Source organism: Scyliorhinus torazame, chromosome 13 (assembly GCF_047496885.1).
Source record: "Scyliorhinus torazame isolate Kashiwa2021f chromosome 13, sScyTor2.1, whole genome shotgun sequence".
Taxonomy (NCBI): domain Eukaryota; kingdom Metazoa; phylum Chordata; class Chondrichthyes; order Carcharhiniformes; family Scyliorhinidae; genus Scyliorhinus; species Scyliorhinus torazame.
Genome location: NC_092719.1, coordinates 46651818 through 46670211, shown reverse-complemented (window position 1 = coordinate 46670211; position 18394 = coordinate 46651818).

Below are 18394 nucleotides of genomic sequence, written 5' to 3'. Positions count from 1 at the left end.
CTGCCCGTTTAAAATGGCAATGTCTGGAAAAATCACGACGGTGTCTACAGTGTGGCAAGCTTGGCCACTACTCAGCCCTTTGCAGATCTGCTCCACTGCCCAGCATCCAGCGATCCCAGCCGTGGCGCAGAAGCGTCCGTTCAATACAGCAGGCCATGCCAGACTCCGACCCCGACAGCCCAACAGATCCTGATGCTGCGTGCCTCAAATCTCCATACCGGGTGGGCATCATTACGAAGCATGCGCTGCCTTTCTCCAAGACAGCGAAGCACCTCCCGATCCTCAGCGTGGATCCCGACGACGAGTGGTGTGCTGTCCTCACAGTCAACAAGGCTCGCATCTGGTTCAAACTGGACACCGGCGCATTGGCGAACCTCATGTCCAAATCCGATCTCGAGACCATCCGCGTCAGACCAAGGATTCTTCCACCGGCCTGCCAGCTCCTTGAATACAATGGCAATGCCATAGCTGCCAGTGGCTCATGCCAACTCGGAGTTTCCAATAAGTCATTTAAAGCGACACTGCGATTTGAGATCGTGAGACCTGCCAAAGCATCTCTGCTCAGTGCTCGGGCCTGCAAACTCCTGAACTTGGTTCAGCGAGTCCACACCATGTCATCCTCACAGGCGACGACCTCACCTGATGAGAACTTCCAGGCTGAAATTGATGACATCACGCAGTACCACAGCGTGTTCGACGGAATGGGCACACTCCCATACCGATACAAAATCCTGCTCAAACCAAACGCCACCCCTGTGATCCACGCACCACGTTGGGTGCCAGCACCCCTCAAGGACCACCTCAAGCAGCAGTTACAGGACCTCCAGGACCAGGGCATTATATCAAAGGTCATAAAACCCACGGACTGGGTCAGCTCCATGGTCTGCGTCAAGAAGCCGTCAGGGGAGCTTCAAATCTGCACTGACCCCAAGGATTTAAACCGCAACATGTGAGGGAACATTATTCGATACCAAAACGAGAGGAGTTGACCAGCGAGATGGCTCATGCCAAACTCTTTACGAAGCTGGATGCCTCCAAGGGGTTCTGGCAAATACAGCTGGATGCATCCAGTCGCAAGCTGTGCACATTCAATACCCCGTTCAGTCGCTACTGCTACAACCGGATGCCTTTTGGCATCATCTCTGCCTCAGAAGTATTTCACCGCATCATGGAACAGATGATGGAGGGTATCGAGGGGGTGCGCGTGTATGTTGGCGATGTCATAATCTGGTCCACAACTCCTCAAGAACACATCGATCGCCTCAAGCAGGTATTCCACAGAATCATGAGCATGGCCTCCGACTCAACAGAGTCAAGTGCTCGTTCGGTCAATCAGAAATCAAATTCCTTGGTGACCACATCTCGCAGCAAGGCATGCGGCCTGATGCTGACAAGGTCTCGGCGATCAACGCCATGAAGACCCCAGAGGACAAGAAGGCGGTCCTCCGCTTTCTAGGGATGGTCAACTTCCTCGGGAAGTTCATTCCCAACATGGCGGCACATACCACAACCCAACGCCATCTCGTCAAAAAGTTGACGGAATTCCAGTGGCTGCCCGCTCATGAGAGCGAATGGCGTGAGCTGAGGGCAAAACTCACCACAGCCCCGTTTCTGGCGTTCTTCGACCCTACCAAAGAGACTAAAATATCCACTGACGCGAGCCAGGACGGTATTGGGGCGATGCTCCTCCAACGGGATGACTCCTCCTCATAGGCTTCAGTTGCGTATGCCTCCGGAGCCATGACGCCCACTGAGCAACAGATTGAGAAGGAATGCCTGGGCCTCCTAACGGGAATCGACAAATTCAACGACTATGTGTATGGCCTCCTAAAATTCACAGTTGAGACGGACCACAGGCCATTAGTCCACATAATCCAGAAGGATTTGAATGACATGACGCCTCGGTTACAACAAATCCTTCTCAAGCTATGCCGCTATGACTTTGAACTTGTCTACACGCCAGGCAAAGAACTCATTGTTGCAGATACCCTTTCCAGGTCTATCACCACACCGTGTCAACAAACTGACTTTGTCTGCCAAATCGATGCACAGGTGCAATTGTGTGCCTCCAACCTTCCGGCCACTGATGAGAGGGTCATCCAAATTCATGAGGAAACGGCCAAGGATCCTCTGCTACAGCGTGTGATGCAGCACCTCACGAATGGCTGGCAGAAGGGACAGTGTCCCCAGTTTTACAACGTCAAGGCCGACCTGACGGTGGTGGACGGCATCCTCATGAAGCTCGATTGTATTGTGATTCCGCAGAGCATGCGGGCTATGGTGGTTGGCCAACTACATCAGGGTCACCTGGGGTTCGAGAAATGTCGACGCAGAGCAGTCTATTGGCCGGGCATCAGCCAGGACGTTGCCAACACGGTCCTCAACTGCCTCACATGTCAGAAATTTCAGCCAGCTCAACCCAAAGAAACTCTGCAGCAACATGAGATATAGACCTCCCCATGGTCCAAAGTCGGTATCGACCTTTTCCACGCCAAGGGGCGTGGCTATGTCCTCCTGGTCGACTACTTCTCCAATTACCCTGAAGTGGTGAAACTGTCCGACCTCACGTCGAAGGCGGTGATTAAAGCATGCAAAGAAACGTTTGCCAATCATGGGATTCCGCTCACGGTGATGAGTGACAACGGTCCCTGTTTTTACAGCCAGGAATGGTCTGATTTTGGCCGCCTATACAACTTTCGTCATGTAACCTCCAGCCCCCACTACCCGCAGTCAAACGGGAAGGCCGAAAAAGGGGTCCATATCGTCAAGAGATTACTATGCAAGGCTGCAGACTCAGGCTCCGACTTCAACTTGGCGTTGCTGGCATACAGAGCAACCCCGCTGTCCACTGGGCTGTCTCCCGCGCAGATGCTCATGAATCGCACTCTGCGAACCACGGTTCCATCCATCCATGTTCCAGACCTTGACCACCTCACGGTCATACAAAAGATGCAGCCGTCTCGGGCGCAACAGAAATCAGCATACGACGCTCGTACCACGGATCTCCCCGAGCTGGTCCCAACTGATCGTGTTCGTGTGCAGTTGCCTGACGGCGGCTGATCCGCCACAGCTGTGGTGGTCAAGCAATTGGCCCCGAGATCGTTCCTCATCTGCATGCGTGATGGCTCCTTCCTACGACGCAACAGACGGGCGCTGCGCAGAGTTCCACGCCAGCCACTTAACCATGATGCCTCACACAATGCTTCCTCCGGACGTGCTCTACCACGAGGCCACCGATCTACCAGCAATCCTGCCGACCTCTGCGACCACAGCATTGGCGGCGGTCCCGCCTAACCAAGTGCAGGCGGCCCCTAATCCACCCTTGAGGCGGTCAACCAGAATTTGTCGCCCGCCGCAGAGACTAAACTTATAGTTTGAACCTTTGCACGACTGTGTTACCTTATCGTTTTGACCTCTGTAAATATCGTTTTTCCCCGTTTCATCTGCCCTATATCTGCACTAGCGACACCTTCCTGTGTACATAAGGTCATTTTGGCACATTCTGTGTATAGTCACTGTACGCATCTGGGATGGCCACTTCCCGATTACAAAATGGACACTTTGCAAAGATTGCAGGGAAAATGGACAATACTGAGAAAGCAAGCAGGTGCAGGGTTTGTCTGTTGATTGGGGCTGCAGCTCCCAGACAAGACCGAAACTGCAAAGCCATTACCATACCAATGAGCCATCTCCAGGGACAAAAGAGTAACATTTAAGTCAACGATACCAAGGCAGACACCCCGGCGCCAGAGGAGACCGGAACAAAGCCGGCCAACGGCCACCTAGGACACTCCCAGCCATCAGGGCACCCCCCCCCCCTTTATTGGAGGAAATCGATAGGAATGATTGAGAAACAGCCCAATTAATTGGGACCAAGTTCAAGGCCCACCCAAAAGCACGTGAAGCCCCCTTTGGGTATAAGAAGGAACCCCCAGGAGAGAATCGCTCTCTTGGCTCCGGCTCTCACCATGGAGCGATCTGTCAAAACTGCATCAGAACAAGTAAGTCCAAGGTCAACGCACGCTACCAGTCAGACGCTCTTAGCTGTTATTCCATACCAGTTCAACCCCAGCAGCCTCAGAACCGAACAACGGCCATTGTTCCTCTGACTGAGTGGGCGCCCGAAGCTAAGTATAAGCTTTAGCAGTAGTGATAGTTTAGTCTGTAGAGTTTTATGCATGAGTATATTTGACTGTGTGTGTAAATAAATGAGCATTGAGTTTGAACTGACTAACTGGTGTATCGAGTCTTTGATCAGTATTCGGTTTTGAACCTTGTGGCGGTATCGAAAGATACCTGGCGACTCTAGAGCAAACGTAATTAGAATTCAGGAAGGCGACCATATTGGCCGCCATCTTCAGAGCCAAATAAAGAGAAACACAATTAGCAACATTTACGCACAAATACACAGCCACACGCACATGCACCTTAATATTTATTATCTCAACACACACAATACAATAAAAAAGGGGGGGAGATGTCATAATATACATCTATGTATACAATGGAGTGCAGACAGGCAGTGATTGACACACAGGATGACCAGTAAGCACACAGAACAGAGCAGCCAATCACCAGACAGGACACGACCACAATAAAGCCAGAGGGCACCAGTTTTCCCGTGCTCCCTGGACCCAGCCTCTGAGACAGTCAGAGTTAATGAGCTGGCCAGTGCAAACAACATGTGGTAGCTAGTAAGTCTGGTTAGGCTAGTATCAGGTCTCCAGTCAAGTCAGCATAGTGTCAACCCACAGTTGAACATGTATAATAGTTTAGATGTTAAATAAAATTGTGTTGCATCTTATCAAGTGTTGGAGCTCTGTCTCTCGCTACATTGCACCAAGTGCAGTCCACATCGACCCAGCCTTCCTGGGGAAGGCAAAGAGACGTTCATGGGGGATTTCATTAGTCGCCGTGCACAGGAGCGACTGAATGGAGTGAAGTGCGCCGGGGAGGACCTCATGCCAGCGGGAGACCGGGAGATTTCTGGACCATAGGGCCAGCTGGAAGGCCTTCCAGACTGTCCCATTCTCCCGCTTCACCTTCCCGTTTCCACGGGGGGTGTAAATGGTCGTCCTGCTCGAGGCACTGCCCCTGTTGAGTAGGTACTGGCGCAGCTCATCGCTCATAAATGAGGATCCCCGGTCGCTGTGGACGTAGGCGGGGAAACCGAACTGAGCGAAGATGATGTTGAGGGCTTTGATGACGGTGGCAGACGTCATATCGGGGCATGGGATGGCGAAGGGGAATCTGGAATATTCGTCGACCATATTGAGAAAATACATGTTGTGATCGGTGGAGGGGAGGGGCCCTTTGAAGTCCACGCTGAGGTGTTCAAAGGGGCGGGAGGCCTTCACCAGGCGCATACGGTCTGGCCGGTAGAAGTGCAGTTTACACTCCACGCGGACCTGGCAGTCTCTGGTGACAGCCCTGATTTCCTCGATGGAGTAGGGCAGATTGCGGGCCTTAATGAAGCGATAAAAGCGGGTGACCCCTGGGTGACAGAGATCATCGTGTAGGGTCCGGAGTCGGTCCACTTGATCGCTGGCACATGTACCTCGGGACAAGGCATCGGGGGGCTCGTTGAGCTTACCGGGGCGATACAAAATCTTGTAATTAAAGGTGGAGAGCTCGATCCTCCACCGCAAGATCTTATCATTTTGATCTTACCCCGCTGTGTGTTGTTAAACATGAAGGCAACTGACCGTTGGTCTGTGAGGAGAGTGAATCTCCTGCCGGCCATGCCTCCAGTGCCGCACAGCTTCAACGATAGCTTGGGCCTCCTGTTCGATGGTGGAGTGCCGAATTTCGGAGGCATGGAGGGTGCGGGAAAAGAATGCCACGGGCCTGCCTGCTGGTTGAGGGTGGCGGCCAGAGCGATGTCTGATGCATCGCTCTCGACTTGGAAGGGGAGCGTCTCGTTGACCACGTACATCGTGGCCTTGCCGATGTCGGCCTTGATACGGTTGAAGGCCTGGTGAGCCTTGGCCAGCAGTGGGAAACTGGTGGAGTGGCTGAGTGGGCGGGCCTTGTCCGCATTGTTAGGGACCCACTGGGCGTAGTACGAAAAGAACCCCAGGCATCATTTGAGGGCCATGGGGCAGTGGGGAAGGGGGCGATCCATGAGGGGGTGCATGCGATCGGGGTCGGGTCCTAGAACTCCGTTCTGAACCACATAGCCGAGGATGGCTAATCAATTTGTGCTGAACACACACTTCTCCTTGTTGTAGGTTAGGTTGAGGAGTTTGGCGGTGTGGAGAAATTTGGAAAGGTTAGCGTCGTGGTCCTGCTGGTCGTAGCCGCAGATGGTGACGTTATACAGGTACGGGAAAGTGGCCCGCAGTCCGTACCGGTCAACCATTCGGTCCATCTCCCGTTGGAAGACCGAGACCCCGTTTTCACCACGACCACTTGGGCTCTCCAGGGGCTGTTGCTGGCCTCGATGATGCCTTCCCGCAGCAGCCGCTGGACCTCAGACCTGATGAAGGTCCTGGCCTGGGCACTGTACCATCTGCTCCTGGTGGCGACGGGTTTGCAATCCGGGGTGAGGTTTGCAAACAGAGAAGGCGGGTCGACCTTAAGGGTCGTGAGGCCGCAGACAGTAAGGGGTGGTAGGGGCCCACCAAATTTCAGGGTTAGGCTCTGGAAGTTGCACTGGACGCCCAGGCCGAGTAGCAAGGCAGCAAAGAGGTTGGAGAGGACCTAGAACCGGAAGCCGCTGAACTCTACTCCCTGGATGGTGAGGGTGGCGATGCAGTACCCCCGGATCGCCACGGAGTGGGATTCGGAGGCCAGGGCGATTCTTTGGTTAATGGGGTGTACCGCGAGGGAGCAGCGCCTTACCGTATCGGGGTGGATGAAGCTCTCAGTGCTCCCGGAGTCCAGAAGGCAGGATATCTCATGCCTTCCGACCTTCACCTTTGTCGACGCGGTCGCGAGGTTGTGCGGTCGGGAATGATCGATCGTGACGGAGGCACGGTTGCAGGCGATGAGCGACCCGATGAGGTGCCTGATGGGCAGGGGTCCTGAGGCGGGGAAGATGGCAGCGCCCACGGGCCGCACATGTCCTGAGGCAGGCAAGATGGCGGCGCCCTCGGGCTGCACGTGTCCTGGGGCAGGCAAGATGGCGGCGCCCTCAGGCTGCACGTGTCCTGGGGCAGGCAAGATGGCTCCGCCCATTGGTTGTGAGGTAAGTAAGATGGTGGCGCCCACGGGCCGCACGTGTTGCGAGGGGAGCAAGATGGCGGCACCCACGGGCCGCACATGGTCTGAGGTGAGGAAGATGTCGGCGCCCACTGGCCGCACGCGGGGGTGCAGGGACAATAGCGGCGATTGAGCGGGCCTGGCACACTGCAGCGAAATGTCCTTTCTTGCCGCAGGCCTTGCAGAGCGCGCTCCGCGCCGGGCATCGCTGCCGGGATTGTTTTGTCTGTCCGCAGAAGTAGCACTTGGGTCCCCCGGGGTTGGTTGGCTGCCGCACGGCGCAGGCGTGGGTTGGCTGAGGGCGGTCGCTGATGGGATCCACGATGGGATGGCCGCTGGCGGGGTCCACGATGCCCAGGAGGGGTGGGCCATGCGGTCGGGGGCATATGCTTGTACGTTGCGTGAGGCGACTGTGAGCGAGAGCGCTAGTTTCTTGGTCGCCGCAAGGTCAAGCGTAGCCCCTTCTAAGAGGCGCTGGTGGATGTAGGCTGACCCTATGCCCGTAACGAACGCGTCTCTCATTAGCAGGTTAGAGTGTTCAGCGGCAAAAACGGCCTGGCAATCACAGTCTCTCACCAGGGCGAGCAGGGCACGCCAGAAATCTTCCACAGACTCACCGGGAAGTTGGTGCCATGTGGACAGAAGGTGCCTGCCGTAGATCTTGTTGGTCTGCTGAGCGTAGTTCTCCTTCAGTAGTGCCATAGCCTCTGCGTAGGTCGGCGCGTCCTGGATGAGGGGAAAGACATCGGAGCTCAGCCGCATGTACAGAATCTGGAGCTTCTGTGCTTCTGCGATTGGGTCTGTCGCACATCCGATGTATGCTTCAAAGCAAGGTAGCCAATGTGCAAAGTCCATTTTGGCGTTGTCTGCTTGAGGATGCAGCTGCAAGTGATTCAGCTTGATGCGGAGATCCATCTTTGTAAAATCGCTGTGTCATAAATTGGAGCACGATCAATTACGACGAGATGAGAGTAGAGAGTAATCGAGGCTTTACTAAGCAGAGATGTGTGGCCTCCTACAGCTGCTGCCGAAATGGCTGCAGTTCGGAGAGCACACACATTTATACTCTGCCTACTGGGCGGAGCCAGCAGACAGGGATCTACCCCTCTACCTGTAGTACAGGGGCCTTACCGTAATACCCTCATATGCAGTGCAGTATATACAACATAATACAACAGCGTTGACTATCACACCCTGCAATGGTTTATTGCTGCGGGGTGGTTCAGCGTGGAGAATGTCAGCTCCACATCAATGTTGCTTTCTCGTGCATGCCATCATCCCCCACCCTCCCCCCATATAATCCCAGCCTATATCCTTCAGGACTAGCTGACTTCGAACAAAATGTACTTTCTGGGAAGCATAAACTCCTTGTTAGCAGCTTATTGGCTATTGGAGATGGCTGCAGTCTACTACAAGAAACTGTTGATGAGAAATAAACAGGTTGACCAGGTGGGATAAACTGAGGTGAATAATTCTTTGGAAAATTGGTTTTGCTGAATGAAAACCAAAGAATTATATTTGACAGAAAACAAAACTAGGAAAAACTCAGAGTCCCAAGAAAATACCTTGACACCAGTGTCTTCCTGTGGTGAACGTATTGCTACTGCAATTCACCACTGTATTGTACTGTATTATGTTGATGACCCTGTGAGCTCTGCCTGTGGCTCTGCCCCCTCGGGGGTGGTATATAAACCTGCAGCCTGTAGGCGGCACTCAGTACAGAACAGTCGCAGGCAGGCACAGATCTAGCTTAGTAAAACCATTGTTGGCTTTTACTAATCGTCTCATGTGAATTGATGGTCGCATCAATTTAATAAGCTAAGATATCGCAATGGAAGCCGCCCTCAAACCTGATCGACTGAAACTCGACCCACAAGCAGCTGAAGCCAAAGGAATCTTCTCACGTTGGCTCCGCTGCTTTGAGGCTTACCTCGCCTCCTCCTCCTCGCCCGCTGTCACCGAGGCACACAAGCTGAATTTCCTCAATACCCGGATGAGCCACAGAATCTTTTAACTAATCGAGGACGCGACCACGTATGCAGTCGCGATCGCGATCCTGAAAAAACATTATGTGAGGCTGGTGAACGAAGTGTTCGCGCGGCATCTCCTCACCTCACGTCGTCAGTGCCCCGGGGAATCGCTGGAGGAATATCTAGGCGACCTGAGGGTACTCGCTCAGAACTGTAACTACAAGGACGTCACGGCCGCGCAGCACATGGAACTCGCCATCCGGGACACCTATGTGGCTGGAGTCCGGTCCAGCTATGTGAGACAGCGCCTGCTCGAAATGGGCGCCCTCGACCTAGAAGAGACGGTAAAACTATCCACCTCGTTTAGGTAGCCTTCCAGAGCCTAAATGCTTTCCCCTCCGACCATGCGATTTCCTCGTGGGCGCCGGAGGCGCGGCCATCACCTGACCTGAGGGTGTCCCAGGCCTGCGCCGCGCGGCTGCCCGCCCAACCCGGGGGGGCGTCTTGCTCTTTCTGCGGTCAGAACCAGCACCCCAGGCAGCGTTGCACAGCTCGGAACGCGACCTGCAGCGACTGCGGCAAGAAAGGACATTTTGCCAAAGTCTGCTTGGCCTGACCCAAAGTTCCAAACTCGCAGGCCCAACTCACAGACTCACAGGCCCGCAGACCCCGCAGAGTGGCTGCGTGCCTGCCGGTACCGCCCCCTTCTGATGCGTCATCCGCCTCGTGCTTTCCGTGGGGGCCGCCATCTTTAACTCCGCCCGACACGTGCAACTCATGGGGGTCGCCATCTTGGCCGACATCTTCAACACCGCCCGACACGTGCGACCGACGGGGGCCGCCATCTTGGCCGCCATCTTGGGGCCAACTCGCTACCACCGACCACGCCGGCTACCTGCAGCTTGGCGTGGTCACTCTCGACCAGTCACGGCTCAAACAACTCAAGAACTCCATGATGACTGTCCGGGTCAATGGGCACGAAACGCCCTGTCTGTTTGACTCCGGGAGCATGGAGAGGTTCATCCATCGGGACACGGTAAGGCACTGCTCCCTCCAGATTTCCCCCACGTTCCAAACAATCTCCCTTGCTTCCGGATCACATTCAGTGCAGATCCGGGGGTACTGTGTCGCGAACCTCGCGATACAGGGTGCCGAGTATGCCAATTTAAAACTCTACGTCCTTCCCCATCTCTGCGCTCCTCTCTTGTTAGGACTGGATTTCCAGTGCAACCTCAGAAGCCTGACCCTGAAGTTACGCAGACCCCTCCACCCTCTCACCGTATGTAGCCTCGCGACCCTTAAGGTCGCCCCTCCCTCATTCTTCATGAACCTCACCTCCAATTGTAAACCCGTCGCCACCAGGAGCAGGCAGTACAGTGCCCAGGACAGGACTTTTATCAAGTCGGAGGTCCAGAGGCTCCTGAAGGAGGAGGGTCATCGAGGCCAATAATAGCCCCTGGAGAGCCCACGTGGTGGTCGTCAGGACCGGGGAAAAGAACCGGATGGTTGTGGACAACAGCCAGACCATAAATCGTTGCACGCACCTCGATGCGTACCCCCTTCCCCGCATAGTGGACGTGGTTAATCCGATTGCACACTACCGGGTTTTCTCCACGGTAGATCTGAAGTCTGCATACCACCAGCTCCCGATCCGCCCGGAAGACCGCCACTACATTGCCTTTGAGGCAGACGGCCACCTCTTCCACTTCCTCAGGGTCCCCTTCGGCGTCACCAATGGGGTCTCGGTCTTCCAAAGAACGATGGACCGAATGGTTGACCAGTACGGGCTGCGGGCCTCGTTCCCGTACTTGGATAATGTCACCATCTGCGGCCATGATCAGCAGGACCACGACGCTAACCTTCAGAAGTTGCTCCAAACCGCCCAATCCCTTAATCTCACCTACAACAAGGAGAAATGCGTTTTCCGCACAACCCAACCAGCCATCCTCGGCTATGTCGTGGAAAACGGAGTCCTAGGGCCCGACCCCGACCGCATATGCCCCCTCCTGCAACTCCCCCTTCCCCACTGCTCCAAGGCCCTGAAAAGATGCCTGGGGTTCTTCTCATATTATGCCCAGTGGGTTCCCAACTGTGTGGACAAAGCCCGCCCACTTATCAAAGCCACCAGCTTTCCCCTGACGACTGAGGCCCGCCTGGCCTTCAGCCGCATCAAGGCAGACATTACTAAGGCCGCAATGCACGCGGTGGACGAGTCCATCCCCTTCCAGGTGGAGAGTGATGCATCAGACGTCGCCCTGACCGCTACCCTTAACCAGGCAGGCAGGCCCGTGGTCTTCTTTTCCCGTACCATCAACGCCTCCGAGATTCGACATTCCTCTGTCGAAAAGGAAGCTCAAGCCATTGTGGAAGCTGTGGAGACACTGGAGGCACTACCTGGCCGGTAGGAGGTTCACGCTCGTCACCGACCAGCGGTCGGTAGCCTTTATGTTCAACAACACACAGCAGGGCAAAATCAAGAATGATAAGATCTTGAGGTGGAGAATCAAACTCTCCACCTATAATTACGATATTGTGTATCTTCCTGGGAGGCTCAATGAGCCCCCAGATGCTCTGTCCCGCAACACATGCGCCAGCGTGGAAGATGGCCGACTTCGGGCCACCCACAATGACCTCTGTTACCTGGGGGTCACCCGGCTTCTCCACTTTATCAAGGCCCGCAACCTGCCCTACTCCACCGAGGAGGTTAAGGCAATGACCAGAGACTGCCAAGTCTGCGCGGAGTGCAAACCACACTTCTATCGGCCAGACAAGGCCCACCTGGTGAAGGCCTCCCGCCCCTTTGAGCGCTTCAGCGTCGATTTCAAAGGGCCCCTGGCCCTCCACTGACCGCAACGTGTACTTTCTCAACGTCATTGATGAGTACTCCCGTTTCCCCTTCGCCGTCCCATGTCCCGACATGACCGCGGCCACTGTCATTAAGGCCCTGCACAGCATCTTCACCCTGTTCGGTTTCCCCACTTACGTACACAGTGACCGGGGCTTCTCTTTTATGAGCGATGAGATGAGTCAGTACCTGCTCGGTAAGGGCATTGCCTCGAGCAGGACTACCAGCTACAACCCCCGGGGAAATGAACAGGTGGAAAGAGAGAACGTGAAGGTCTGGAAGGCCGTCCTTCTGGTCCTACGGTCTAGAAGTCTCCCGGTTTCCCTCTCGCAGGAGGTCCTCCCCGACTCCCTCCACCCCATTCGGTCGCTCCTCTGCACAGTCACTAACGAGACCCCTCACGACCGTCTATTTGTCTTCCCCAGGAAGTCCATCTCCGGGGTCTCTCTTCCATCCTGGCTGACAACACTGGGGCCTGTCCTCCTCCGGAAGCACGTGAGGAGACATAAGTCCGACCCCCTGGTCGAGAGGGTCCAGCTCCTACATGCCAACCCTCAGTATGCCTATGTGGCACACCGTGACGAACAACAGGATACAGTCTCCCTCTGGGATATGGCACCCGCCGGTTCCCCAGCGTCTATCACCAAGCGCCCTCCCCTACACTGCCTATCACCACCGACTGAATCCCTCACGGCGGGCTACCAGCTGCCCCCCTGGGGATCCTGAACACGCCCCCGCCCATACACGGCCTACACCCCCCCTTCGCCCATTGCCGACACACCGTGATGAATCTCCAGAAGACATGCTCCCGGAGTCAACGAGTCCAACACCCGTGCCCGCAGCTAAGCTGGAGCTGAGGCGATCACAGAGAACGATTAAGGCTCCAGACAGACTCGATATGCGAGCCCACTTCACCCCCGCTGGACTTCAATTTTTAACAGGGGGTGAATGTTGTGAACGTATTGCTACTGCAATTCACCACTGTATTGTACTGTATTGTGTTGATGCCCCTGTGGGATCCGCCCCCTCAGGGGTGGTATATAAACCAGCAGCCTGTAGGCGGCACTCAGTACAGAGCACTCGCAGGCAGGCACAAATCTAGCTTATTAAAACCACTGTTCACTTCTACTAATCGTCTCGTGTGAATTGATGGTCGCATCACTTCCACTTTTCTCAATTGAAGATTATTCGCCACTGTGATAACAGGGCCCTCAGCCATTTTCATATCACCTAGTAGCATATTTGTTTTAAGCTCAAACACAGAAATACGCAGAGTTACTTTTTCATAGAATTCATAGAATCCCTAAAGTGCAGAAGGAGGCCATTCAGCCCATCGAGCCTGCAACGACCCTCTGAAAGAGCACCTTACCTAGGCCCACTCCCCTGCCCTATCCTCACAATGCCACCTAACCTGTACATCTTTGCACTTGCAATTTGCAATTTGAGTTGGTGCTTGCTGCCATTTGTTTTTTGAAAATCACTGAATATACAAATGCAACAAACTAGAAGATTTCAGTTCTAAATTAATTGTTTTAAATGTTGGGGTCATATACATACGTGGATAAATTAACATGTTGTTACTCTCCTCCACCTGGAACCATAATAGGATTATCCTTGTACTCGTCTTCCAGCCCATCAGCTTCACCATTCAACAGATCATCTTTCCCCATTTCCCCCACCTCCAGCACAATGACACCAACAAACACATTTTTACATCCAACTTCCCTCAAAGGCATTGCTCTCACCATAACACCCTGGTCCACTCTTCCATCACTTGTACCACCAGTTTCCTTTTTCACAGTATCACGACCCCCTGGGCCAGTGCACAGTTAATTCCAACCCCACTTGACCTGGAGTTGCACCACAATTGAAATCAGATGTTATTTTAAAAACAGCTGAGCGCAAAAAACTGCAGTCACTAGGTTTAGTAAGGATGCAGGAGTCCAAACCGAGTAAAAGTAAGAGCTACTAAGTTTTATTTACAAATACTATATTTACACTCCCCGGTGGACCCCTACCAGGTACTTCTCTTCGTGCCTTACTGGCCGACCTTATAGATACTGGGTAATTAGATACCCTGCCCCGAGAGGGGGAGCTCGTACTCCACACGGGGAAGTCAAGCATTCCCACCCCGTAGGCCCCATGTGGGATATTACGCTAAGTTTGTAATTTTAACACAAGTAACCTTTTATTATGTGCAGTATTATAATTAAACTGACAGTGTAGCGCACAAAGACTCCGAGAGACGAATAGAGTGAAGTCGATGAGGCTTTGTTAAGCGTGACTGTTTCCCCCGCAGTTCGGTAGTAGACTGCCTGCGGGGGAGGATTCCAGGTACTTATACTCCGCCTTCAGGGCGGAGCTAGAGGTCAACGTCCAACCAGGACCCGGGATCTGTCAGCCAATGACATCATGGCTTCACAGTCCCACATGACCCCTAATGCATACTACCACATTCACCCCTTGTTAAAAATGAACCCGGCGGGGTGATGCTTCGCATGGTGGTAAGGATTTACAAGGCTGGTCCTGGGAGGAAAACTTTCACATGTTATAACAGTATGTACAAGGTTTTTTTTTGTTTCAAACTATTTACAGTAATCGTCAGGAAAAGACAAAATGTTCTCGTTAAAAGTCCACAAAGTCCACATTGTACTGTTAGATCGACGCCACGAGTCGGTCGGGCGGTCTGGTCGTCCGTGTCGATCGCCTCGGCCCCGGTGGTGGTGGTGGTGCTTGTTTCGGTGTTGTCTTCTCCGGGAGCCTTACGGTTTCAGCTTGGGCTTCATTCCTGGTAGGGCCTGGGAGGAGGACTGATCCTACTGGGAAGGGGGCGGTCGCGGGGTGCGGCGGTGGCAGGAAGGGGGGGGGGGTTGGGTGATTGGTGTCGGGGGGGTGTGTGTGTTGCCGGCGGGCGCCAGATCTCGCAGAGAGACCGTGTCCTGTCGGCCGTCGGGGTACTCCACGTAAGTGTACTGCGGGTTTGCGTGAAGGAGGTGAACCCTTTCGACCAACGGGTCCGACTTGTGCGCCGGCACGTGCTTTCAGAGCAAGATGGGTCCTGGGGCCGCCAGCCAGGTCGGCAGCGACGTTCCAGAGGAGGACTTCCTGGGGAAGACAAGGAGGCGCTCATGAGGCGTTTGGTTAGTGCTAGTACACAGTAGTGATCGGATGGAGTGGAGGGCGTCCGGAAGGACCTCCTGCCACCGTGAAACTGGGAGGTCCCTGGACCATAGGGCCAGTAGGACGGTCTTCCAGACCGTGCCGTTCTCCCTCTCTACTTGCCCGTTCCCCCGGGGGTTGTAGCTGGTCGTCCTGCTCGAGGCTATCCCGTTGCTGAGCAGGAACTGGCGCAGCTCGTCACTCATGAAGGAGGACCCCCTGTCGCTGTGGACGTATGCGGGGCAACCCAACAGTGTGAATATGGTGTTCAGGGCTTTAATGACTGTGGCCGCGGTCATGTCAGAACAGGGGATGGCGAATGGGAAGCGGGAGTACTCGTCCACCACATTAAGGAAGTATATGTTGCGGTCGGTGGAGGGGAGGGGTCCTTTGAAATCCAGACTAAGGCGTTCAAAGGGGCGGGAAGCCTTAATCAGGTGCGCACCATCCGGCCTGAAAAAATGCGGTTTGCACTCTGCGCAGATGTGGCAGTTCCTTGTGACTGTACGGACCTCCTCTAAGGTGTATGGGAGGTTGCGGGACTTGATAAAGTGGTAAAACCGAGTGACCCCCGGGTGGCAGAGGTCCTCGTGGAGGGTTTGGAGGCGGTTAATTTGTGCGTTGGCACATGTGCCGCGGGATAGGGCATCGGACGGCTCGTTCAGCTTTCCCGGACGATACAAGATCTCGTAGTTGAAGGTGGAGAGCTCGATCCTCCACCTTAAGATCTTGTCGTTTTTGATTTTGCCCCTCTGTGCATTATCGAACATGAAGGCGACCGACCGTTGGTCCGTGAGGAGAGTGAATCTCCTGCCGGCCAGGTAATGCCTCCAATGTCGCACAGCTTCCACTATGGCTTGGGCTTCCTTTTCCACTGAGGAGTGGCGGATTTCTGAAGCGTGGAGGGTTCGAGAGAAAAAGGCCACGGGTCTGCCCGCTTGGTTAAGGGTGGCCGCTAGAGCTACGTCGGAGGCGTCGCTCTCGACCTGGAAGGGGAGGGACTCGTCGATGGCGCGCATCGTGGCCTTTGCGATATCCGCTTTGATGCGGCTGAAGGCCTGGCAAGCCTCTGTCGACAGAGGGAAGGTCGTGGTCTGTATTAGGGGGCGGGCCTTGTCTGCGTACTGGGGGACCCACTGGGCGTAGTATGAAAAAAAACCCATGCAGCGTTTCAGGGCTTTTGAGCAGTGCGGGAGGGGAAATTCCATGAGGGCGCGCATACGTTCGGGGTCGGGGCCTATTATCCCATTGCGCGCTACGTAGCCCAGGATGGCTAGCCGGTTGGTGCTAAAAACGCACTTGTCCTCGTTGTACGTGAGGTTCAAGGCTTTAGCGGTCTGGAGGAATTTTTGGAGGTTGGCGTCGTGGTCCTGCTGATCGTGGCCGCAGATGGTTACATTGTCGAGATACGGGAACGTGGCCCGCAACCCGTGTTGATCAACCATTCGGTCCATCTCTCGTTGGAAGACCGAGACCCCGTTTGTGACGCCAAATGGGACCTTTAGGAAATGGTATAATCGCCCGTCTGCCTCGAAGGCTGTGTACTTGCGGTCACTTGGGCGGATGGGGGGCTGATGGTAGGCGGACTTGAGGTCCACGGTGGAGAAGACTTTATATTGGGCAATCCGATTGACCATGTCGGATATGCGGGGGAGAGGGTACGCGTCTAGTTGTGTGTACCTGTTGATGGTCTGGCTATAGTCTATGACCATCCTTTGCTTCTCCCCTGTCTTTACTACTACCACCTGTGCTCTCCAGGGACGATTGCTGGCCTGGATTATGCCTTCCTTTAGTAGCAGCTGGACTTCGGACCGAATGAAGGTCCGGTCCTGGGCGCTGTACCGTCTGCTCCTAGTGGCGACGGGTTTGCAATCCGGGGTGAGGTTTGCAAACAAGGACAGGGGTTGCACCTTGAGGGTTGCGAGGCCGCAGATAGTGAGTGGGGGTATTGGGCCGCCGAATTTGAAGTTAAGGCTCTGTAGATTGCACTGGAAGTCTAATCCCAGTAATGTGGGGGCGCAGAGTTGGGGAAGGATGTAGAGCCTGTAGTTTTTGAACTCCCTCCCCTGCACCGTTAGGGTAACTATGCAGAAGCCTTTGATCTGTACGGAGTGGGAACCTACAGCTAGGGAAATCTTTTGTGCGCTGGGATGGGTGGTCAAAGAACAGCGTCTTACCGTGTCGGGGTGGATAAAGCTCTCCGTGCTCCCGGAGTCGACTAGGCATGGTGTCTCGTGCCCGTTTATCAGCACCATTGTCGTCGTCGTCTGGAGTGTCCGGGGCCGAGCTTGGTCCAGCGTTATTGAAGCGAGACGTGATTGTAGTAGTTGAGCGTCTTCTTCGAACCCCGTGGAGCCGTCGACACTGTGGTCCGTTGTTGCCGTCCAAGATGGCGTCGGGGTTGAACAAAATGGCTGCCCCCATGCATCGCACATGGCTGGGGGGTCACAAGGTGGCGGCGGGGGTGGACAAAATGGCCGCCCCCATGCGTCGTACAGGTCTGGGGTGGTCCAAGATGGCGGCGCCCTTCCTCCCCTCGTGGTGGCCGGGTCCCAAAATGGCTGCGCCTGCGGGTCGCACATGGGGCGCTGGGGGGGGGGTTGGGGAGCGTTAGGAACGCGCGGGGCTCCCTCATCTCTGGGGACAACGGTGGTCGGGACCCAAATTGGTAGCGCCGGCGGGTCATACATGGGGCACGGGGGGGGGGGTTGGGGAGCTTAAGCGGCGTGCAGGGCTCCCTGTTCTCCCGGGACCGCGGTGGTCGGGACCCAGAGTGGCTGCGCCTGCGGGTCGTACATGGGGCGCAGGGGGGGTTGGGAGCGTAAGCGGCGTGCAGGGCTCCCTGTTCTCCCGGGACAGCGGCAACCTCGCGGGACCGGCACACAACCGCGAAATGGCCCTTTTTCCCGCAGCTCTTGCAGATCGCTGCGCGGGCCGGGCAGCGCTGCCGGGGGTGTTTCGCCTGGCCGCAGAAATAGCAGCGGGCGCCCCCGGTGCGACTTGGTGTTTGGACCGCACAAGCCTGTGGGGTGTCCGGGGGGGGGGGGGGGGGGGGGTGGGTTTGTCGCGACGGGTACGTACGGAGCCCAATGGGCTGCCGCGCGGTCGGGGCCGTAGTCGCGGATATTTCGCGCGGCCACGTCTAGGGAGGCTGCTAGGGCCCGTGCCTCTGAGAGTCCTAGCGACTCTTTTTCTAGAAGTCTTTGGCGGATTTGGG